This window comes from Ptychodera flava, chromosome 1 (genome assembly GCF_041260155.1).
Source record: "Ptychodera flava strain L36383 chromosome 1, AS_Pfla_20210202, whole genome shotgun sequence".
Taxonomy (NCBI): domain Eukaryota; kingdom Metazoa; phylum Hemichordata; class Enteropneusta; family Ptychoderidae; genus Ptychodera; species Ptychodera flava.
The window spans coordinates 2902953-2925496 of record NC_091928.1 but is presented as its reverse complement, the minus strand read 5'-3'; the positions used below and the strand labels follow the sequence as shown (position 1 = coordinate 2925496).

The 22544-nt window shown below is 36.8% G+C and overlaps 2 long non-coding RNA genes across 2 annotated transcripts; both read left to right on the top strand.

Annotated features, from left to right (window-relative positions):
- The first annotated feature begins 3886 nt into the window (after positions 1 to 3886).
- On the top strand, positions 3887 to 12110 carry LOC139125891 (uncharacterized). The gene is made up of 4 exons (XR_011550495.1): positions 3887 to 4255; positions 7563 to 7760; positions 8723 to 8880; positions 10707 to 12110. It is a non-coding gene; the product is annotated as an uncharacterized lncRNA (long non-coding RNA).
- A 2304-nt stretch (positions 12111 to 14414) lies between these two features.
- Positions 14415 to 17781, top strand: LOC139118411 (uncharacterized). The gene is made up of 3 exons (XR_011548711.1): positions 14415 to 14649; positions 16622 to 16696; positions 17105 to 17781. It is a non-coding gene; the product is annotated as an uncharacterized lncRNA (long non-coding RNA).
- Positions 17782 to 22544: the final 4763 nt, after the last annotated feature.

Genomic DNA, 22544 nt, shown 5'->3' with positions numbered 1-22544 from the left:
GCGTTTTGTGTATGATTCAGCGGAGGGAGTCACTGTGCTTGTATAGACCCCGAACTGGATTGGAGACACTGAGTGACTCTGCGATCCTTCAACGCTACGTTTCTAAAACAGAGTTTTCTGTACAAGTCGCTAAAAATTAATTTTTGGTTCGTGAATGATATGGAATGATTGACTGATTGTATGTGTTGCCGTGTAAGTCGAGCTTGGCCAGTAGATCTTAAACGTTGCAAAATCTCCGATATGTATCGGAAAATATTTATACATACGCGATTTGACAAATCTATTATAGTGCCGTCTATTTTTCGAACCTGGTGTCGAACCTAGAGTCGGGCTCACTCAGATCTACAAAGTGATGAAATCGCCGATATAATGAATATTTGCCCGCTATTTAAAAAAATAGGATCGTCTTAAAGCTTGTTGTAAGGAATGTGTTTCATACAAGACCAGCCCAAAGTCCCGATGATTTCCGATATGTCCTCTGTTCAAGTCCCGATCGCCAAGTAAAAATGTTTACATGTAAAGAATGTAATTTGTGCAAGGGCCTCCCGAGTCCCGATGATATCCGATCGGCCCTCTCGACGAAGTCCCGTGTGGACATTTAATGAAAAAAATGCTTTACATGTAAAAAATGTATTTCCAGCATTAATAAATCTAATAATGTAAAACATACAGTGTTCTTGACTACCGGATGCTATTTTTGAACTAAGAGTCGGACAGAGGTATTCGGGTAGTCAGATCTGTTAGGTGGTGAAATCTCTGATATACATCGGATATTTACCCACGATTTGACAAAGTATCGTCTAGTATCAGAGTTAAAGTCCTAAGTCACCGATATTTATCGGATAAATATCCGTGATTTCGTAGACCCGGCATGCCAACACCACACAGTGCAAGTAAATCTAGGATCGTCTGGTATCGATATTAGCCTAGGAGTTCCGGCGCAATTGATATTTATCGGGTAAATATAATATCGGCGATTTCTCAGACCCGGCATGCCGAGACACGGTAGGCAAAAAGTCATTCCAGTATCTTGTAATATCAATATTACCAGATATAGTCCCGAAATTGCCTATATTTATTGGTTATATATCAGAGATTTGGCAGACCCGGGATGTCGAGATAAGAGACGCTTTGTGTAGTTTCGTCTTCGGATTTTAGAGTCCCGAAATCGCCAATATTAATATTTATCTGGTTAAAACCGGCGATAGTAGGCTGACTCAGCATGTCAAGATACGAACCGCATTGTGTGGTATCGTCTTGTATCGGTATCAGAGTCCCAAAATCCAATATAAAACAATCATCCTGAAAGAATTAGAACATAACGTTGTATCTTTTACAGATTTTTAAACTCGCCCGACTTTCTTTAGCCACTTTCTTCGAAAAAGCTGTTCTGTTGGAAGACGGTAAAAGCTGACTCCGTTTGTTCTTCCTTGAGTGATTTTTGCACTCAACTGAACAACAGTTAATTATCTTTTATGCTACTGAGCATTAAAGAGTCGTAACGTGCAGAACTGCACTCCTGCAGTCATAGACTCCAATGCTTTGGTAGGCTGTCACACACGTTCGTGTATCGCCGATGACGTCATGCACGCTCCTCCCATGAGCTCTTTCGCGCCCATGGGATTCCGAGCTCATTTCCATAAATGTCGTCTACTTCAAGTCTCTTTTCGTCGCTCCGTAGTCGTCGGCGCGTGCAATTATGTTGAAATTTGAGCTGCATTTTATTCAAGGGTGATTTGGAAGGGATAAACTGTCAATGTCGCTGGACTTAGGTTTCCCTTTAAGTCTTGACGGTCTTCTTTGTCAAGGATTAAACCATCCTCTGAGTGGAGATAATTTGTTGTGGTACAGTGCCTGGAGATACTCTTCACCACATTGTGTTATTCTGTGATTGTGAATATGGCATACATCCAAACTGGCAGGGCTGACAAGTACTTGTATCCCAAAGCAGAACTTGTGCACATTTGCTATGCCTCAACGTCATGCGGTCATTTTCTTTACCCTACACAATTTACTCATGTACACATTTAGAAGGATCACTGCTGAGAGAGTTTCTTTTGGTCAACTTTATCAGCGACAACACCTTGACATATTTTAACTTCTCTACCAAATAATATCCATGATGATCATCGTGTTCAGTTGGTGAATATTTGGATTGAGACCAAGTGTGTTCAAGTCAATAGATTTCTCTATCACTAGTAATTCCCAATTATCCCCATAACAATCATTCCACAGTGAGGTGTAACATTTCATATTTCTATTATAAGAGTCAGGTGTTTTCAATTAATTCAGAATTGACATCTATCTACAGAATTTCTTGTATTAGCACTATGCATGGACATATAAAAAATAATATTATAGTGTAATATCTATCACTACCAAATATATACTACCACTCTAACCATGTTAGGGGACATGTATATATTAAATAGTTATTTGTGACATCCAGTATTGCTTTTGATGTTGGAGATGATACAGATATTTTCTTGTTTGGTCTTGGAATGTTTCAGATATACATATAAGGCTTTACCATGTGATTGTAAACTACACACAAACTTGGTAAAATATATGTTACATAGAAGGCCAAAAACTGTGCCCCAGAAAGTATTCCTTTGTAAATATTTTTGTTTTCCCCAGAAACTGTGATCAAATGGTGTCTACAAACATAGTAATGGATTTATGTTGCCAAGTAATCGTTATGAAACAAGGGAAAGTTTTTCTAAATGCCGTCCCCAGTTCACAAAATTCTTAATTTGTAGCTTTCTAGCCTAAATAAAACTTACAGTATAGAGTGTAATCTCAATGTTACGACCATTATGCCATGAGATTTCTGCATGAATGGCTGTATTCTTAATTGTTATTTTTAGCTGTCTCTAAAGTGTCATCTTGTGAGGGTGACCTTGTGTTCTGGTCTGATGACATCGGTTTTTTAATCATTGCCGAAATTACTGACCATTGACGCTGCATATGTCTGCGTTTTCAACTGTAAAAGCTTTGTTGTTTGTTGTGTTTGGTGAAAATGCCAAGCTTCACTGAAGCTCAATCCCAGGTAAGCTTGAGTCAAGATTTAGCTGTAGTAACCCTGCTATAAGCTTTGGACAAAAACCGTTATTTAACCCTTGCAACACAGATTTGATTACCTTTCTTGAAGACAAGCTTGGCCAAAGTGTATTATTTTCAACCCTTCACGCAAACTTTGGATACCGCCAAGCTTGGGCTAAGATACTGTTAAGCTCTTTAACCCTTTGAGCACTGTAATTTTCCCGCAAAAAATATCAGGGCAACATTTCATCAATTTTCATTACTTTTTCTATAACTTAGTTTTTTTAAAATGGACAATTTCATTTCTCCATTAAGTCTTTCTCTTTTGAGGTGCATACTACCATAAAACCAGTCTCTGATTAGCACACAGGAGATCAAACTCATTTTCAGTATTAAAAAACATAAATAAAAAAGAAATGTTGCAAGTGTGAATGCTGATGAACATTAACTGTTCTGCTTGCCTATTTCACTAATAGACAGTTTTTGACAGTGGTATGACGTTCACATCCCATAAATACATTTTAAATAGTTTGAAATTCAGGACAATCAGAGCTGGAATCATAAAAATCTTCAGACATCTGACATTTCAAGTAATACCAGCAAGTGACCAGGCAGAAATGGAACGCAAGTTGAAGGTACATTATGCATTCTTTGTTTTTTATGCCCTGCTGGCATGGACAACAATTGAGCTAGTACGCCTCAACAGAAGAACAATGAATATTAGAAATACTGGAATCATTATGCTGTTAGCATCCACATGTGAAAAAAAAATAGTAAAACGTCATGCGTAGAATTGTATGGGTCTAGATTGAGAATAGAGTTTTGCAGTTTTTGTATTCCCTACTACAGCCTACATTGGCGTTATATTTTCACCACCATTGAACTCATTCTTGTCCATGAAGCCCTATCTGTATCACAGCATTTTTAAACACAGACCTAATTAATGGAGAGGACTCTATCCTCTCCACGCACCTGTAATCAAAGTACCCATTAACAAGTGGGGACTGTCATCAACAATGACTTGTTTTCTTTATCTTATATCAGGTGTTTGACTGGTCTGCCTTGAAAAGAACACTTTCACCAAATTTCATTGAGAAACATCAATCATTTGTTGGAAGGGACTTCAAGTTATGGGCACAGTTGGCAACCTTTGTTCTTGCTAGGAATGTATCTGCCAAGTACCTAGAATTATGGCATCTCATATTAAAGTGAGGTATGTTAACATTTCAGTAAAGTTACCTTATTACTATTACTGATCAGTCAAACTACCCTCAAATTTAAAGATAAAAAATACCGTCAAGGACACTATGTGCTCACATTCGGTTTGAATTGGTCCATTCGAGAAATATTTAAACCAGGAAAAACAAGAATGACAAAAGCAAATAAGGTCTCCAACTTAGGTACTGGAGGTCATCTTTAGGAACATGCATATCAACTTCTATAGCAATGGGAGAAGCAGATCCTAAATACATAAGCAAATGTCAACAACAAAAAACAGAGAAGGCTTGATAAAAAGAAAAGGTGGGAGTGGGCAAAAAATGCACAAGGGATCTGGTATAAAAGTAATGCTACATCATTGATCTTCTAAACCCTACCCCCTCCTGAATATCAAATGTTCCACCCCTTGGTATTACATAAGACCAAATGACAGGAAGTACATTTACAACCTTGGAGATATTTAATTAATGCCATGAGTGTTATCATTCTAATGTAAACAGCACTTAAATTAGTTACAGATAGTGAAATGCCTTCCACTGTGGGTGGTGATTACAACATCGGGAATTATCCTGGATCCAAATTTCTCATCAGTTTTTGTATGTCTTACATAGAAAAGTTGCAAAAATTGGTTCAAAATGAAAAAAATCACCTCAGCTTTGTTTTCTGGATCAAATTTTCCTACAAATTGGTATCAAATATGACAAAATTATGTTCACAGCCTTCAAAATTGTCTCACAACATATCCTGGGTTAGTATAGGTCATTTAAGGTCACAAACTGAGAAAAGTACCTAAAATATACAAATTTTGGGGTTTCCCAACACTTTGAGCAGAAATTTATCTAATAACATCTTTCGGGACTTTATACCAAATTTCAAAGCTATCAAACAAGGGACTTTATACCAAATTACAAAGCTATCAAACAAGTAATGTTGAGATAAAGTTTTCTTGACCAAAAATGACAATATTGTCTTAAAAATACAATTTTTTATATTTCAGGACAATTTCCACATATCTAACTATTGTTATCTCTGTACGTCTGTGTACGAAATATGAAAGCTGTCTGTCCAGGGGTTTTAAAAAGGAAACACTGTCTAAGATTTTTTGACCAAAAATGACAAAATTGCACAAAAATAGTAATTTTCCCAATTTTGTCATAATTTCAACAAATTAGAAGAGTAACACCCTTGTAAAGAGACAACCCAAATTTGAGAGCAATTGGGCCGGCGGTTTCAGAGAAGAAGAATTTTTACTGAAAATGAGAAAAATCACAAAAAATTCAGCAAAAATACAAAATTAGGGATATCTTCACAAGATTCATAAAAATGTATAAGGTTAATCTAAGGTACTTGCACACAAATTTTCAAAGCAATCAAAAAAGCGGTTCTTGAGTTATTAAATCTTAACCATTTTCACATTTTGTAAGCTCATTTGCATAATTTTGGCAATGCAGACTTCATTTGAACAAAATCCCATCTATAGCCCAGGATGCATCCACACACTAAATACCAAGCTGAAACGTGCAGCGGTTTGCGTGTTTTTGATGTTGACGGACATACTGTACATACATACTGTTACGACCACGGGAAGTCGGCAAGGCAAATGGAAATGGCTGTCTAAAATTGTCTTCAGCAAAGTGGTACAATTCCAAGCGGACCCGCTGGCCGCAACAAAAGATGGTCAAATAAAGGAAACTACACGCAAGTTACTGAGAACATTTCCTTATTCTTATTGAAGAACGTCACGTAGTGACAGCAAGAAAATTACTTTACAATATTGAAATTATCTCTACTCTAAGCGTGACCAAATAACAAAACGTATTAATTTTAGCTTTTAAATAAATAACAGAAAGTGTCCACAGGCGCGACGACGAGAGCTCTCTAAACATGAAACACGCTGGTCCACAGTGCCAACTCCGTCCGGACGCATCAGTCCAACGAGAACAGCCACGTAGTAGCTCGACGCCCAAGTACAATAATCTTCGTAGAAAGTCACAGCATGAAACTCCTACCAATAGGACGTTTCCAAATAATTGTACTGTACTCACAGGAACTCTAGAATCAGAACTTCCTCAGGCGTCAACAGGCACACAAAGTTTCTAGACTGCAGTCACACTTTTGGCACCAGCGGGAAAAAGTCCGTAAAGTCGGCCTCGGTCTTCAAAACTGGGAAACTCAGTGGACGTGGACTTCCGACGATCCCAGCACTTACGGAAAGTTAAAGTGACGTGGCAATGAACACGTTTATATACGACAAAAATACATTATTCATAAACACCTGGTCACGCAAATAAGCAAACGAAAACCAAAAGGAATTCAAACTATGTTACCTGGTCACTAGAAAAATGATAGATGGCGTTTGCCTCGTAACAATACATACATACATACATACATACACACATACATACAGACGCCATCGACTTCAGCCTATACGATAAACTCACATTGGTAAAACCAAATGTGAGCTAAAAAAAATCTTAAAATAAGTCTTTTGAACCTTGATTACTCTCTTATAAACTCATTAATTAATATAGCAAGGTAAGAAATAACATATCAACACTGTTGAATAAACTGATTTCATTTTGTGTAAATTTATTAGTTGATCAAAAATTAAGTTTTGATTTCATGTAGAATGTAGACAATATTTTTGACAACTTCAATAAAAAACTAGATTTACCAAATTGATCCTTTTTTCAGAAAAAGTTAGTGACGTGACAGCTTCCTTTTTTGGTGACAATTTAAAATGATAAATTTGTCTAAATATGACCAAGAAATCATTTTGATTTTGATAAATGTCTTGATTGCTCACTGAAGACTTAATTTGTTGAGGGTATAATAAATCATGTATTAGCTCTCATTCATAAACTGATGTGTTGGCTTTAATTGTCTTTTTATCTATATATGTGCCAAATTTTGTTCAATTGGTATTTCAAAATGGAGAAACCAAAGTGTTCGATTAGTGGCTTAAACCTACGTGTAGAAATTTTCCAGATTTGATGAAACATAATACAAAGTATTTCCATCAAAATCGCACCTAATTTCATCTGTTAAAATTTAGCTTGCATGAAGTTTATTAACAAAGACAATTAAAGTCTGTACGGTATATTATTAATGTGATTGGTATAAAAATCATTTGATAGATGTCAAGCTCATGCTCATACTGCTGTTATTTTTCAGACAAACATATCATATCAGGATTGTATACTATGTACCAGAAGAGAGTGTCTTGAATTGTCTTTTACTATAATATGCTAAACTGGTATATTTCAGAAAGGAACCATTTACATTTCTATGATTTGTTTTAGGTCTTCATACTTGTACACAGGCCATATGTACAAGTAGACAAAATTGAAGCCTTGAAAGGACTAATAAATAGCCTCGTAAATAAGATCAAGAACATATTCCCAACTGCTCCGAGGAAACCAAAGGTTCATATGCTGTTGCGTTTTGCAGATGACCTAATAAACTTATAATGGACCATGTGAGTGCAGTGATAGAGAAAGGTAAATTATGTCATCAACAGTAGAGGGGAATACTGTCCATAATTATACATCTACCATCCAGAAAAACAGAATTTTGCATGCACTAAAAAAGCCGTACAGAACGCCTGTTCCGTAATATGTATGATTTCCAGGCACCCCATCCCCTGCAGCTATGTCTGCGCATTCACTGTTCAATGGTTTCAAGGTTCTCATTGGACAAGTGTCAGCTAGAACATGTCTCGCCACACTACATGTGTAGTGCAGACACACTTTCCAGAACTCGCAGCACACTTACTATAAACCAGAAAAAAAATTGTTAACAATGCATGAAAATGGTCACTACTCTAACAATTCAATGCCTCAGCCATGAATGTAAGATGTATAATAAAAAGGTTATCACGAAAATACCGCAAAGGATGCACTCGGACATTGGCCACATCGCCCTTCACTTTGCATCAGGCGATACACTGTGCCAATGTCCTGGTGCATCCTTTGCAGTATTTTCATAATAACTTAATATAATTATGTAAACCTGTTCTATTGGTATCCTCATATTGATATGATTAATTCAAACAGATGTTTGAAATTTTTTTCAAAGCATGATCATTCATAGACTGTTGAATATTTCCGAAACTGAAAAAAATCAAAAGGCCAGTATTGCTATCTTTTGATAACTGTTTTCACTATTTTGGTTTTAATACCAAACATTATTTATTGTTATACCCCACAACAAAAGTTTAGCCCATAGAGAAGAAATTATAGAACTACTGTTTTGCAAAAGTCAAATGTGGAATGTGATTTTAAAATAAATTAAATTGGCCATACAGATCTTTATTACATGCCTCATACCGGTATATCTACTGTTACACACTCAAACTCAATGGTAACTTCTTGATGACGTTACATAGCTGGCTGCATAGTCATTATTTGACTGAAAGTGAACCAGACCTTACTTAGTATTGTATCTACTTATTATATTTCAGGTGTGAATATTTGATGGCCTGTCTCGTGAGAGTAAAATATCTGTTTACGAACCACCACAACCCATCGAAACCCATCTTGCCCATAATTTTAGAGGCTACAGGAAATTCACTCCATACTACAAGGTGCATGGATATTGGAAATATTTCAATAATTACAGGTAAGAAGTGACATTCTCATCATATTTATTACCACATTCTTTTTAGTGTCCAGTCATCATTTGTATATATAGCACAAAAGCTCAACGTTTCCTTGAATAGCATATTTGTCAATACTGTTTATATTGCTCAGGAATAATATCATAAACATCATAACTTTTCAGCTAAAACGTAAATTGTAATTTGTACAAAGATCATAATAAATGGAGCAGTAAGTTTTACAATTTGTTGGGGCCCTCATGTATGAAGCGTAGAACATCAATAATTACTTCAGTGCATGGCTCATTCCAGAATGTACAATCTGTCCGGAAGACGATTCCATGAAGTTCAGTTGAATGAGAGTTTCCTTGAAGTTTGCCTTTACCCTTTTCCACATTTCCCCTGATGTGTTTGACAGAGCAAGGGGAAAGGGGACACTCTGACTAATACTTATCCCACTCTCTCTCATTGTTGCATATGTACATCTAAGAATTGTCCTAAACTGGGCAAGTGTAGACACCTGTGATCTTTTGTGTTGTTTCCTTGGTGAATGTATTTAGTCTACTTCGCTTTCGTTTCTGCTTTGCTTCAGTGTTCAACACATATTGCCGACATATTTTAGAAATCTATCCTTTCCAACATGTTTTATCTGAAGGTCTGTACTGGTGTTGCCCAGTTACTAAGTAACAATGGGGTGCCCTGCGTCTGAATGGGTTGAGTAAATGTCTGACCGATTCAGTTGAAAGGAGACTCACAGCTTTCATTTCGGCTCTCATAAGCTTTACTCTTTCAGGATTAAATTTTGAAGATCTTTTAGTGTACTGGGAAACTTTGCAGGTATATTTGAAAATGTGACCTTCAAATAATCTCAGGACTTTTTCCAGATAACCCATGAAATCTGCCAGGGTAACAGTTTGGAAATGGGAAGGATGTTTTGTAATTTGTTTTAATCTGCGATTTATCACACACTCATGTCGTTCATCGAGGGCAAGGTTATGGTATGGCTTGCCTGTTATATTCATTGTCCACTCACCATTTTCAAAACATGATAATACACCAGCTGGGAAAAAGTGAAAGTCACGCAGTGTATTTGCAACAAGTTCTTCATATCTGTCTCTTGCATATGCAGAAAACAGCAGAGCTAAGATTTTCATTGATGATATGCGTAGAAACCAGTTTCCAGTATGGATGGAAATGTACATTGCTATATACCCATTCAGAAAGAACAAGCAGCCATACCAAAACCATGACAATTCATTGAATTTCTTTCAGTGCTGTTGTAATCAACCCAGTCCCAAAATGTCATTGTAGTGTCAGCTCTCTGCCATAAATCTTCAGCTTCTGAAAGCAAAGATTCGTGCATGAATGTCCTGCCATTGGTAAACACTGTCTGGGTTTTGGTGCCCACATAGTTTTGTTAGTTCTTTTAAGCCCCCATCCCACAAAAGATTTTCAGAACCTCACTTGCTGTTTTAAGCATATGCCAGTCACCATGAACTGGTAGGCACCAATTGTATAACTCAGGATCTTGTTTTTGTAAATTTTTGACTGCTGCATATGTCTGTTTGTCTCCTCCTTAGCACTTGTGTTGGCCCACCATTACCAACATTTAAGTCAGCCTTAAGATCAAACAAATAAGATTGTATAATTATGTTTTTTGTTTGCATCAGCTTCTCTGACAGTTGCATATACAATGTTGTCCCCTGCTGATGGGCTCCAATGTGGCAAGTTTGGTAAAAGATCATCTATTAATGTCTTATTACCACAGGTACCTTTTCTAAGCTGTGTAGTTTTCAGTAGTTCAGCTTTCAGCTTTTCATATGCAATTGTCTTTTTCATTTTCTTGTAGAATAAAGTGGCTTTCTACTACTGAACCAGTACTGGTACATACAATGCCATGTTGACCATTAGGAGATGCAACTTCATCAATTGGGGGAGAAGCTCTTTCAATCAGTGTGGAATATCATTTCCAGTCTGGTCATCTAATTGGCCTGATGTTAGAAGATTAGCTGACCCTGACTGGGGATAAAGTTGAATTTGTGAACCATGTGGACTGTTGAATGATTCATTCAAAGTGCTTGGAGTATATACATTTGACCTTTGGCTCACTTGTGATGTCAACAAATTTAACATTCTGGCAAGGGGTGCCCTGCTTGATTTCAGTGTCTTAGCAAATTTCATTTTAAAGTTTAGATTGTCAAATGTAATTAACACGCCAAAACTTTGTTGGTTGCAATTCTTGTATTGCTTTCCTTGTTCTTGACCAAAATGAGCCATGAGCTCGAATTTGGGATATGCTACATAACACTCCAAACATGTTTAACACCTGGAAAACGCGATCTCACAAGCCATTTGCGTAGGCAGATAATCCAAGAAGGGTTTGAAGGAAAATGGTTTGCTTATCAGATAATAGAGTAATGCAACAACCATTTGTAGTTTAAGCTTGAGAGAGTGGATTTTAGCCCTTTCACTATCTGTTTCATGTGTAGCACACTCTCTACTTTGCAGTTTGCTTTCAATGTTACAAATTTGCCCTATAAATTGAAGTAGCTCAGGCTCTAAATATTGCTCCATCAAGGAGAAATTGTTGCATTTATCTAATTGCACTTTCAGAATTTGAAAACATTATGCGAAAGTCAAAGTTTGCTGTTGATGGAAATTTTTTCATTGGTTTTTGATGAGTTGCTGTATTTTTTCAATATTTATTGCATTTGTCTGGGTATCCTGCAACATTGACTTGAGATTAGACATTTCTTCCTTAAGTGTATAGATATGGCTTGCAACAGCCAATGAGATTGATTTGGGATCAAATATCATGTTTCCTAATTTTGAACTTTTAAAGCAGGTCATTAGATTGTGTTCAGTTATCATCTTTGTGCAATACAAGTTTATTGAAAACAGTCTTTTGTCTTTTCTTCACAAAAGGAATACCAAGACGTTCTATCAGCAATTTTTCACACAGTCTCATTAGTTCACTTTGAAATTAATATGTATTGATGTTCACTGATCACATTAAGTGCATGCTTTGCTACTATTTCACATAATTCAGTGTATACATTTGAATTACATGTATCTGTGTCTGCAATATCTGTATCATGATCTGTATGAAAACACAGACTACAGTCAGTGCAAATTATGGAGGACTTTGTAGTAGACTTTACCTGCCCTTCATCACCAGCAAAAAAAAATTGTTGCATATCGTCTGTTGCATCTTCAACAAATGAACAATTTCCCATGCATTCTCTTTCACAAACAGAACATGTTGCAGTTTCATCAAAGTACATAAAATCTTTCCAACAAACATTGCAAAGATTTTTAATTTTTTTTGTAAAATAAACTGTACAATTTGAACTGTTTTTATCTAACCAATTGTCTGATGTAAATCTCTCATGCTTTTTCTCACATACCGGTACACAGCAAATTCTATCATCTTTTGGTGAACCTCTCTGAACATCCTCCCGTTTTCTTTTCCAGTACGGCTTTCTGTCCTTATAGCATCCTAAGAAACAGTTTCGGCACAACTCTGATCCACAATTAACATTAAATTTTTGTTCTCCATATTGCAACTTATCTCTAATAAATTCAACTTTATCATGAGAAACCAGTTGAAAAGGTCCATCATGAAATGATGCATCTATGGATTTTTTGCCCAATGCTACAATAACAAAACATGTCCCAGACGTTCACTTAACCTGGACTTTTTTGGTGGAGTCTCACCTTCAGGGCTATTTCCATCATTATTCCTTCTGCTACTAAAATTGCCATCACAATTTCTATCCTTGTCTTTCGATTGATGTCTCGGAGTAGGTGCATTGCTTGACTTGGGATTGATGGCTGTACAATTACCTGTACTGTGTTTACCACTATTGGGAGTATTCTTACCTTTGCATGACAGCAACAATGATGAACTAAATTCAAATAGGTAGCGTTTCAGATAGCCACATGCCCAATCAAATGTTGAAACATTTTTTGACTGCATGTTGTTTTATTATCAACGTAAATTATCAATGCCCTGAAAATCAACTGTGTTGCCTTTTTGCACGTTTTCGCTCAAAGACTTACCAGAATAAGTGATACAATATAATTTTCGTTGAAAGAAGAATTTTGTGATCGCCAGTGCACATTTGCTTACTATGAACTGTATCAAATTATATCACCGCGTTTGGCATGGCCACGCGTCATAAACTCAGAGCTAAGTAATCATACAAAGCGTTCACCTACTAATTATCTACAGACTGTAAAATATACAATATTTCACCAACTTTTCAACACACACTGTTGGACGTGATAACCTACTTGTTTATTGATTGAAAAAGACGATTTCTGGAAAGAAAATTTCCGATAAAAAATAATGAAAGTTCCATTGGGAACACAGTATTGCCAATTCTCTTCACTCTGGAGCTTTGTCTGTCTCTGCTGTCTCTGTGATTTATATGTCAAATAGTTTTGTGTTCTGCTTTCCAAAGCATAATGACATGCACGGTAGTACATGCATAGACTGCATTGTTATCAGTTCTAGTCTGGACTAAAATTCTCAGTACTGTAAATACAATTTTGCCTCCCTAAGTTAGTCATAAAAGTCTCAGGCTGTCATCCTATTTTCAACATGATATATTTTTACAGGTTAAAAAACATGTTGGATTACAGAAGTCCAAGTAAAATTTTAGGTTATAAGTAGGGATTTTAGGTCACATGACATTCGTGTTGAACGTACGCGTTCGATGCAGGTCTAGTCCGAACTTTCGTGTTAATTCTTAAACAGACCAAATAATCAGAGAAAATGAAACTGTAGTACTAGTGTTAAAGATTATTATTTTAACTTCATTTTGGGAAATTTTCACTTTTGTACTACGATAAATGGCAAAGCAGCACGACTACAAACTCACGCGTACCGGCGATTTTGAGCGTTGTGCCGTGATCTCAAATGTCCCGGGAAAGCGATCGAATATATACCTCTTTGATAGGCTCTCCGCATGACTTATTCCGACCGCATCACTAATTTTTAGGGGTAGTACGAAAGACGAGATCATGGGCTTCATTTTGAGGGGGCGAACGTTAAAATCGGCCGAGAAAAACTCAATCAATGATCAAACTTTGTGTTTTGTTTGTGTATTTTTGAAAGAAAATCTTGATATCCTTAAACGTTCGGCCCAAAAATTAATTTTATGATATATATTTATTGTAATTCTGCAATAATTACAAGTCTGGCGATGCGAAAAATGATGCTTAAGGCCCTTTTTTGCTCACGTGTGAACACGTGAGCATATGTCGCAGCGATGTCTGTCTGTCTGTCTGTCTGTGTGTCTGTGTGTCTGTCTGTCTGTCTGTCTGTCTGTTGGTCCATTTTCTCAAAAACGGCTGAACGTATTTCAGTCAAATTTGGTAGACATCTTCAGAATTCAAATGGCTAGAACTGAAAAGGTTTTGGTGGGCGTGGCTTGGATATTAATGAAGTTATGAAAGTTTTAATTTTTCTGTTACGCCGCGTATGACAAGTGAAAACAATCGACTGTTTGAGGGTGCTGTGAAATGTGCTTGTCCAGGTTGGCTACAGCTGGATACATTTTACCCACAAACCCTAGCGGCATAAAGCCAGTCTTACTGCACTTACTGTACTTGTACATTTCGTCTCCCCGCCATCGTCGCGTAAATCAAGTTATACCGTCGTATCATAACGAGCACATAGTTCTTCGCTTGTCTCCACAGCCTTTCTGTGCTGTGAGTACGCTTATCCGGCTTTTTGCTGTACAAATTCTGAAGCGTGATTTTGATGGACTGTCGGTGTGGTGTCGGTAAGTAATTCAAAGTAATTTGTGTGTGATGTGTTGATTCTATGTCGTGATTTGATGTATGCACCTTTGTTCGATACCACGATTTGACTTGGACGCTTTGAGTTTACGGTTGAGAAAGTGAATAGTACGGTACATGCATCAAAAGAATCGAGAAGGAGCGCGACTGTGACTCGATCGCGACTGGGAGCTGTAGTTCCGAACTTGACTTTTTCATGGCATAGATTTGTACGGTCGGCTCTTGCCCTGCGTACCCTGCTGTGTGTTTCGGCGTTACACCGCCCCCGCCACTATCATCTACATCATCACATCTTTCATCTAGTCTAATGAGGTCTTCCAAATCCTTTGTATTCATTTAGACCCATATTTTTTGAGCAACGGCTTTTGAGATTTTCTGGCGCACGTTTGTTGGCTCATTATAAAGTGAGTCTTGGGGTCGACTGTTCAGAGATGACAGCTGTAGTTGCTTCATTGTAAGAAGGCAGACAAGGCCCTCTGTCACAAACCTTAAAAAGTCTGTAGCATGATTGAAAGAATCCATTACTTTACGCTTCACTGTTCTGTGATTAAATGTTTTCTTGGCGTGCGCCAATGTCAGCTACGCTGGCTCCTCTGTAGAATTCATCCATTAGATGTGGTGGGGCCGTGTAACACCTGAAACACACAGCACGGTACGCAGAGCTAGCTAGGTCGGGTAGATTTCTGTGTACGCTGCACTGTCTCCAAAACCCACGTGGGTCCGGCCCGACAGCGTATCCCTTAGCGTACACGAGAGGTCCTGCACGAAGAATAACAACTTGACTGGTGTCAATGTTATTACTATTTCATAAAAATAGTCCACGTAAAGATTGTTTTGTGACAATCGACGAGAGTCATAGGCTGGTTAGGCTAATTTTGTCGTGGCACCTAATTTTGTCGTGGCAAAGCCATAGATTAGGGTTAGGGATTTTAGATTGGGCAATAGTTTTCGTTCTCGTAGATGTCGCGGGGACATGGATATTCTAGGTACACTGGTAGCAATGATGAATAGTTACTATTATTGTTTGTGTATAGGGTCTGTTGTGGTGCTCCGAAAGGGTTTCAGTAATATTTTCATGATATCGTCATAATAATATGTCTGATCATTTACATACTTTTTTAGTTTCCTATAATGTGGGACAAGCTACTGAATTTCGATGGTTGGTACTCAGTGGCAAAGACTGTGCTTGGAAAATGCGTTACCATCAAAAGCGAATAAGAATGTAAAATGCCCCCAAAAATCTTCCAGACCCCCCCCCCCCCCAGGATATCAAATGGTCCACCCCATAGGTGGGAAGGCTTGTATAATGAAAAAATGACATTTATTCATCATATTCATAACTTCCAGACAAATATTGCTTGCAAGATCCTGTGAGTAGGCCACCACTGTAATTGTTGATAGATCAATAAAGCCTGTCGGCTGGTAGGAACTGATCAATTAGTGTGTGTGTGTAGTGTGGAGATTTCCTGACTTTCCATCCTGTAAATTTTGACAATTTCTAAAGTACAGCTTGTAAAAAATTACACAAGTTTAGTAATATGCAGATTAATTTGAGTGAATCATTATGAGGACAAAATGGTAATGTGATGAAATGTCACAGGACAAAGTGATGATAAACCATGAATTCATTTATTATTCATGAAAAGTATACTCTATGAGTGAACTAATGAGGTTTAAATGGGTCCTAAAAGATAAACTTAATTGATGAGATTTACATCCGTGTGTTGCCCTTATATTTCATTAAAACAAAATGACATGTCATACACACATCAAAAACATTATAGATAGCTATTTGAAGAGATTGTTGGACATTGAAGTTGTGTGAGAAATGTTAACAGAGCTTTCGATAATGTTGTATCACTGTTCTAGTAAATGATATGGCACTTCATGGAGTCAACAAAATTTATGACAGTGGTCATTTTAATCCTTGGTGTTATGTTTTTTTTTCATTTGCAGAAGTGGTCTATTGATGATTACATCACCACAGGGCATTCATTAGGACATTCCAATTAAATCCACATATTTTTTTGTGTGAGTTCATTCACTTTTGCCATTCTTTGTTAGTCCATGCAGCTTTTCATTGTGTGTGCATTCAGGCATCTAGGTAGATATTTCAGACATGCCCAAACCGATTTCAATTTGTTCTTTGATACTATCAATGCCATCAGGCAGCCATTATGTTATATTTTGTGGCCATTCACAAAGATATGTCTGACATACCTGGACCAATGTCATGCAACTTGCCTTTGTAGGAATGGTGTCGTGTCATCAATGATGAACTTGTTGGTCAATAATTTCCATGAAAAAAATGGAATAAGTTCTTTACATGTTGTAAAACATCAAATTCATCTTTTTTGCCAATTTTTTTCACTGGTACAAATATGTATATTTAACAGGATGCAATGGATGTCTTACTTTGAGTTTTTGTTTCTTTAACAGATTATACCAGGAGGCCATATACGTGGTGACATTCACTCGCCCATAGGAGGCACAGCAATAACTTGCCCACAGGAGGCGCAATAATAACTTGCCCATAGCAAGGGCGCAATAATAACTTGCCCATAGGAGGCGCAATAATCATTTGCCCATAGGAGGCGCAAACAATAACTTGCCCAAAGGGGTACAACACAATCACTTGCCTATAAGAGGCACAGACTGCCCAGTTGAGGCACAGTTGCCCATAGACGGTACAGACTGCCTGTAGAGGCGCGTTCAAGATCACAAATTGATAGTCAACAAGCATTGGTTACAACATTGCTGATAGTACTTTGAGCAAACACTGTTGTGGTTAATTTCGCATTTAGATCACAACTGATTTGACATTGATAATATTCAGTATTAACTTGCAGAAGAAAAAAAATAAGGCAGTAAAGTTTTGTCTTTGTCTTCCTCAGTGTACATTGTGAAATTATACCGTGAATATTTAACAGCACACAAGTTAGTGCTCTATCATTTACTTCCTGATAGGAAACAAGAGTATTGTTTACAGGCAGATTATTGCAATCAAATAGAATTACTTCAGCGTACTGAATATATAAGGAAGACTGACATTTCTCTACAATTTCTGAAAATTGGCATTCATTTACTTCATAATAAACAAGAACAGTCATACCACATTCTATCATTGTCTACTTATTACTGACAACCCTTTTAACTGCTTTTTTCTGTCTAGGTCCAGCTTCCCCAATAAAGTTGGACCTAAATTTTGTAGTGAAAGGGTTCAACGTCTAAACTGCACAATATTGACAAGCAATAACACATTCATAGTCTACAATCTCAACAAACACAATCATTCTTTCATCAATACTTCAACTTTTAAGGTTTCACTTTTCATAGCATCAGAAGAAATCAAGGAAGCAATAAGCAACATCAGTCAAATTATTAATTTTTCTTCGTATACAAGTGCTTGAATTGACTGTAAGAACTTATTATAATATTAAGCACACCCATAACACAACGTTACTATAAAAGTACAATGAGAGTAAAAAAACTGAGCATAAAAGCAAAAAATGAAAGAAGTAATTGTACATGCAACGAAAAAGACAGTTGCAGACTCCTCACAGATGTTACACAAAGGTTAATGTCGAAGGTGATGGTAATTGCTTGTTCCGTGCTATAAGTCTAGGACTCTATGGAACACAAGATCATCATCATGCAATAAGAGTACATACTGTTGACTATGTAATTGAACATTGGGACAGATATGAGGATCCAATTAAAGGTGAATATGAAAGATGGCATATTGTCTCTCAAGATGACTATAGGCAGTATATGTCCAGATCTGAACCAGGTAATGCAACTTATGGAGGGGACATTGAAATAAATGCTGCAGCGCTTGCATATAACATTAATATTGCAGTTCATCTTGACACTTTAAGTGAACCATTAGAGACTGTTGGTAATTCTTCTGTAAGTATACATCTTTTGTATCATGCAATCCGTGTTGAAGGAGAAATTGATAGTGGTCACTATGACTTTCTGCAAAGCACAGAGCAAAATTTGTCACAAGCAATAAATGTAAACAGTTTTGGACCAGTACAAACAGAGAAATCTTCTATGCCGCAAAATGAACATTGTGTAAATTATAGAGAAATAGAGAAACAGAGAGACATGATTGCCAAGAGAGAAAAGAGAGAACAAATAGAGTTTAGGCAAAGCGAAAAGCAAAGAGATTTAACAGCCAAGCAAAATAAACGAGCTGATCCAGCATACAGGCAAACTAAAAGGCAAAGAGATATGAATGCTAAGAAAATTATGAGAACTGATGAGCTGTACAGACAAACTGAAAGGCAAAGAGATGTCAATGCTAAGAAAACTAAGAGAGCTGATGATGTGTATAAACAAACTGAAAACAAGAGAAACAGGACATCAATGAAATTGAGACGGTGTGATGATGAGTACAGACAAACTGAAAGACAAAGGAATGTAATTGCTAAGAAAACAAAGAGAAGTGATGATGTATATAAACAAACTGAAACAAGAGAAACAGGACATCAATGAAATTGAGACGGTGTGATGATGAGTACAGACAAACTGAAAGACAAAGGAATGTAATTGCTAAGAAAACAAAGAGAAGTGATGATGTATATAAACAAACTGAAAACAAGAAAACAGGACATCAATGAAATTGAGACGGTGTGATGATGAGTACAGACAAACTGAAAGACAAAGGAATGTAATTGCTAAGAAAACAAAGAGAAGTGATGATGTATATAAACAAACTGAAAACAACAGAAATAGGGAGTCGAAGAAATTAAGACGGTGTGATGATGAGTACAGACAAAATGAAAGGGAAAGAAATGCTAATGCTAAAAAGACAAAGAGAACTGACCAGGTCTTCAGGGAAAGCGAAAAGATCAGAGATGCCAATATTAAAAGTATTAAAAGAACTGATAATCATATAGAGAGAGAGAGCAAATGAGAGATAGATTAAACAAACTAAACAACAGAAGATGTAGTGCTGCCAAATCTATTGAAGAGCTGATACAAATTTTTCACGGTGCAGTTCAGAATGGCCCAAATTTTGTATGTGTGTGCTGCCAACAGCTGTGGTACAGAGAAAGTGTTTTGAACTACAATAATGTTAAAGAAAAGTTAAACACCTTTGCATCATCTCAGGCTACAGATAATGATATGGCACCATTATGTAAAACTTGTTATTCATATTTAAAAGAGTCAAAGTTGCCTCCTTGTTCTGTGGCCAATAACATTCATTTCCATTAATTCCCCCCGAGTTACAGTTACATCCACTAGAAGAAAGACTTGTTGCCTTACGCATTCCATTCATGCAAATAAGAGAATTGCCAAGAGGTAGACAAGTTAGTCTCAGAGGTAACATAGTCAATGTTATAGCTGATGTATCAACTACTGTCTCTACATTACCTAGAACTTTAAATGAATCGCAGACAATACCTGTCAAATTTAAAGAAAGATTAGCTATAGTCATGCCTATCAGGTAGAGAATGTCAGACCAGTGAAAGTCTTACAAGCAGCTAATTGGTTAGTTAAAAATAGCCCCTTATATAAAGCAGAACTGATTACAATATCTACAGATTGGGTTGTTTGCAGAAAGGATGAAACCACAATTGGCAGGAATTTTGTGAGGAAAATGACGATCATGATTATTCTCACATGTCTGACAAACAAACATGTAAACAAGATGACAGTAATGATCATGATGATCATGATGATGATGATAATTGGACTGAAGAAATAAAATTGGAAGATCATCCTGCTGGCACACTGGATACAATGCTATCACCTTTATATGATCAACACACAGACTCTGATGGCGCAGTTTGTTATGCACCAGGCGAGAACAATAAACCACTAGGAGCGAGAACAATAAACCACTAGGATATTTCAAGACAAATATTCTGAGGAGCTCTCATTTCCAACAATATATTGTGGTCACCCAGACAAAAGAAACGCATAGTCCCTGTATTATATAGTACATTGTGTAAATGGGAACTTCGACACAAAGATAGGAGAGTTGCAAAGTCGATGCCTAACATTTTCTTTAAACTAAAAAAATTACAAATCAAGCAGATTAAAGACAAGGCAACATTATGTTTGCGAAAATGTAATCTGAAGGGCCGCAAATTAACAGCTGGTGAGCTTCAATCACCACAAAATGTTGATAAAATTGTTCGACTTGATGAGGGATTCAGAGTGTTGAAGACACTTAGAGGTTCACCACCATACTGGGAGAGTGCAAAGAAAGATATATTTGCCATGATACGTCAACTTGGTATTCCAACATTTTTCATGTCATTTTCATCAGCAGAATCTAAATGGATACATCTATTGAAAATTCTTGGAAGGACAGTTCACAACAAGGAATACACAGATGACGATGTATTGAACATGTCTTGGAATACAAAATCTGATTTGATAAAATCTGACCCTGTTACGTGTGCTCGACACTTTGACTATTCATTTCAACGATTTATGCATGATTTCCTAATGAGCTCACATCATCCAATTGGTGAAATACACGATTACTTTTACAGAGTGGAATTCCAACAAAGAGGATCACCACATATACACATGCTTGTATGGATTAAAGATGCACCACAATATGGTGAAAATAGTGATGATGACATCACACAATTCATAGATCAGTATATTACATGTTCAAATGATACCAGTAATGAATCCTTCGCTGAATTGATAAATTATCAAATGCACAGACATGCAAAAACCTGTAAGAAAAAAGGCCAATGTGTTTGCAGATTTGGATTTCCTGTGCCACCTATGCCAAGAACAATGATATTGCAGCCATTGCCAATGGATACTGATGAAAGCACAGAACAGATCCTTCAAAAGCACTATGAAAATATCAAGACTGTTGTTACTGATTTACAATTTGGAGAAACTCTTTCTTTTTCTGAATTCTTAAATAAACTACAACTTGATGAACAAACCTATATTAATGCAATACAGTCATCTCTAACATCAGACAAAATATTCCTCAAGAGGTCACCAAATGAAATAAGAATTAACAGCTACAATGAAACCCTACTCAAAGCTTGGAGAGCAAACATGGACATTCAATTCATTCTTGATCCATATGCATGTGCCATGTACATCGCATCTTACATTAGTAAAGCTCAACGTGGAATGAGTAATTTGCTCAGTAGGGCTGTGGAAGAAGCAAGGGAAGGATGTCATGATATCAGAGAAAGTGTCAGGCATATAGGAAACAAATTCCTTAATCATGTTGAAGTTAGTGCTCAAGAAGCTGTTTACCTTGTTATGCAAATGAGACTAAGAAGAGCTTCACGCGGCTTCACATTTATTAACACATCACCCCCTGATGATAGAGTTATCCTATTGAAACCTCTTGATGACATACAAAACATGCGTCCAAATGCTACTGACATAGAAAGTGATAGCATCTTGAAAAAATATGAGAGGCGCCCAAAAGCCCTTGAGAAATTGTGCTTGGCAGACTTGGCAGCATGGTACAGTTTTCAAAAGTTAAAAGATAACCCGCAAGATCATTATCAAGATAATGATGACTTCTACAAAACTGATGAAGAGGATGATGATGATGAAAACAACACAATATATCAGATACGTGGCCTTGTGTATAAAAAACGCACCAAAAGTAAAGTTATCAGATATGTTCGTTTCCATAGGGAAAAAGACAAAGAAAATCATTACAGAGAGTTAATAATGTTGTTTTATCCTTGGCGAAATGAAAATGAACTCCTTGCAGGGTGCAAAACATACTATGATCGTTACATGCAAGTGAAATTTGAAGTAGATTCTAAGAAAAGGAGTACAATAAAATGCTCAGGAATTAGATCAAGCTATTGAAGCAGTACAAAACACAGCCATTGATATGTTTGATAATGTTGCTCCAAATACACAA